At 34.6% G+C, this 3416-nt stretch overlaps 1 long non-coding RNA gene across 1 annotated transcript; it reads right to left on the bottom strand.

Annotated features, from left to right (window-relative positions):
• Positions 1-1451: 1451 nt before the first annotated feature.
• On the bottom strand, positions 1452-1956 carry LOC107568026 (uncharacterized). The gene is made up of 2 exons (XR_001606698.1): positions 1888-1956; positions 1452-1592 (listed from the first exon to the last, which is right to left on the bottom strand). It is a non-coding gene; the product is annotated as an uncharacterized lncRNA (long non-coding RNA).
• Between the last annotated feature and the right edge of the window lie 1460 nt (positions 1957-3416).

The following is a 3416-nucleotide window of genomic DNA, read 5'->3' as shown; positions in this document are numbered from 1 at the left end:
TTACATTACTTTTTTTAAGTAATTGAAATAGTTACGCTACTTATTAGATTTTAAAATAGGGTAACTTGTAGCCTATTACATATCCGTAGCAACCTTCCCAACACTGTGCGTAAAATAGATCCATTAGGGTCTCAGCTACAGCTAAATGTTTAAACAAACTTAAGGATGATTTTGTCAGTTTGTGGTGGGGTCTGTGAAAGCTGCATGGGGGTGCATGAGAGAGTTTGAAAGAAAATGTGTTTGGCTTATAGATGTGATTTTACTACAAACTATAAGCATTCTAACTTAGAAACACAACGCTATGTTTTATTTTTTTATTCTTTTTATTTCCAACAAAACGGTTGTTTGACATTTAAAAAGTCAAAAGAAAATTTGTCGCGTTTTGATGAGAAAGTCAGTTATGGTATATCAATTAAGTCTTTTTTTTATTGATTAATATGATAGAATCATGCTGAATTTACAAGGTTATGTATTTATACAATAATGTTTCATGTACTCACTGGTTACTTTATACATATTCAAGAGAAATGCATAACCTCAGTTGTTTAATCAATCTAAAGTTTTTAGTCCGTCATTATAATATCTTAAAAGTAAAGTCTTCCATACATTCTATTTTAATTTGTTGCAGGACTCTGTTACACAAAATCCAACTGAGTATGACCGTGAATCCTATATGAAAGCTAAAAAAGATGACTTTTTAAACTATTTTTAACAGTAATATCGAACTTTACACATGCTTAACATCTTAACACATATGTATCAGTAAGATATTAATGTCATCACAAACCATCAGACACATCAGCTTGGGGTGATGAGATGGACTTATCGAATATCTGTTTGTTTCTTATATCAATAAATTAATCAAATCTTAGTAAAATAAAACATTATAGTGCTATAGTGGAAAATAAATGTTGCATTTAAACAGCATGGTTAATAACACCCTTTTTAAGTAAAGTGAGAAAGAAAGTCTAATCTGTTGTAAAGGTTATGTGAGACATTTGTAGCATCTTGTATAAGAAACACTTTTTGTTGCAAACAACCTTATGACAACTAATTTTCAGTCTATTATAGCTAATTCATTAAGAAAAATCTATGTAAACGTATTGCATTCATCAGAGGATTATTTGACTGCTTCTAATCCTTGCTTTAGCACATCATGTTTTTAGGTTTGAAAGTTCTAAAAATCTCCAATACTTAGCTTATTTGTTCAAACAAATGTTATATCATTGTTTAATCATACTGCTTTCATCATCTTGTAGAGATACCCTGTGTGATTCTAAAAGTTTTTATTTGTAAAAGGTTTGTATGAGACATCGTACAAGTCTAAATGTTTAACTGTAGGGATGTTTGTGTGCATGTTTGTGTTGAGTGTTTGTGCTTTGCGTGTATGTTTGTTTAAAACATAAATCTCCTAATTTATTTCACTTTTGTTGTTATTTTCTTTTTTTCTCTCTATCTATCTAAGTGTATCCTGAACCTCTGTGAAATCACATCCACCAGCTATACATTAGGCTATTAACATTCCTGTTTTTCTTCTTAACCTAACCAGATGTTTGAGGTTAAAAAGTTCAATAGGGTGCACATCCTTTGTCCTTCCACTGAACTTTTCACTAAACTTTTGACACTAGTCTAAATGTTTAACTGTAGGGATGTTTGTGTGCATGTTTGTGTTGAGTGTTTGTGCTTTGCGTGTATGTTTGTTTAAAACATAAATCTCCTAATTTATTTCACTTTTGTTGTTATTTTCTTTTTTTCTCTCTATCTATCTAAGTGTATCCTGAACCTCTGTGAAATCACATCCACCAGATCTATGTTATTAACCTGTTTTTCTTCTTAACCTAATCAGATGTTTGAGGTTAAAAAGGGGGTTCATATTCTTTGACCAACCACTGACTGAACTTTTGACTAAACTTTTGACACTCGCAGGTGCACATCATAAAATAACTGCAATGGATAGGCCTACCCTTTGATCAGTGAAATTTGCCTGACACAACAACAAAGTTTACAATGCCAGATCCCTTAAACTCATTAGATTGCAAATGAGTTGCAATCCCAGAAACAGGCTTAGATGTTTCACAAACTTTTGAAATACATTACGCTGATATGGACACTTCAGTTATAACCAACTCAGATTAATATTTAAACCAATGTTAGTTATATATCTGATTTTTGGGTGGGTTTCCAACATAAACGTTGATTAATTCTGACAAATAAAATAAGGCAGCCACAAAACTCTTCCTTTAACTTGTATTCCTTTCAATTGAAATGATACTAACGAAAACAATACACATTTTGCACCAAACACAACAGTGATAATATCAATCAAACACCACTTGTTCATCTGAGATCACAAATTGGCTCATCTTGATCAAACTATGAATCAAGTCCTTGAGTGTGAAAGCACTAAATGTTTAAAAGTCAAAGAAAGTAGTCTTATCTGTGATCATGTTAGACATTGAAGAAGACCAATGGCAACAACGACTGAAGTAGGCCCAAACGTTGTCCTTGAATCACAATTATAATCCGTATTGTAAAGCGTCGAATGGGTCCTTAAAGCAACTCCATGGTAAGGAACCAAACAGATAGACTCAAGTAGGCCTACTTGCCAACTCCACCAACGAAGATTCCAATTCAATCCCCAATGCTTCCATGTGTATCAAGCATAACATAGGGGGAAAAAACCCTTAGTTGAGAAGGAAACAAATGTTTCTCAAAAAGGGCCTTCCCCAAATGCAGTAGATGAGCTCAAATGCTGCTACTAGGCACATTGCCACACTACCAAAAGGTATCCATACTCTCTTCTATTAAGCTACTACATTTATCCGTGATCAACCAAAGTTTAGTCTGCCCCCTACAAGCAAGGAATGAAACTGCAGCTGAACTCAACTAGTAGCAGGCTGAAGACTGTTACATACCCCTCTCCATCAAAAGAAGTCTTAAAATACCTATGGCAGACTTTTAAATTCTGAACATGATAGGTATCAACATTTCCAGGCTCGCCAAGAAATGAAACGGCATAATTTACTGGACCCAGACATTTTTCAACTTTAGCTGGCCCCTTCCATTTTGCAGACAATTTAGACATAAACCCCTCATCTGCTTTGGATAAAGGATGAGCTTGAACCCAAACTATGTCTCCTACTTGAAACCGAGTATGCTTTCTTTTTTTATCGTAATAACATTTTTGCTTGGCCTGAGCTCGTTCTACATTCTCCCTTACCACCTGGATCAGACTTTGTTGCCTGTCTATCACTTCATAGGTAGGGCTGCTTGGATCAGGTGGTCGATTAATAGCCCTTTCTAGTGGACCCTTGAGTTTCCGTCCCAAAGCAACTTCAGCAGGTGTATATCCCGTACTTTCATGCCACGCCATGTTAATTGCAAACCTAAATTCGGCCAACCACATGTCCCATTGT

This window comes from Sinocyclocheilus grahami, unplaced genomic scaffold (assembly GCF_001515645.1).
Source record: "Sinocyclocheilus grahami isolate Dianchi unplaced genomic scaffold, SAMN03320097.WGS_v1.1 scaffold1207.1, whole genome shotgun sequence".
In the NCBI taxonomy this organism is placed as follows: Eukaryota; Metazoa; Chordata; class Actinopteri; order Cypriniformes; family Cyprinidae; genus Sinocyclocheilus; species Sinocyclocheilus grahami.
This window is presented reverse-complemented; position numbering and strand designations above follow the sequence as displayed.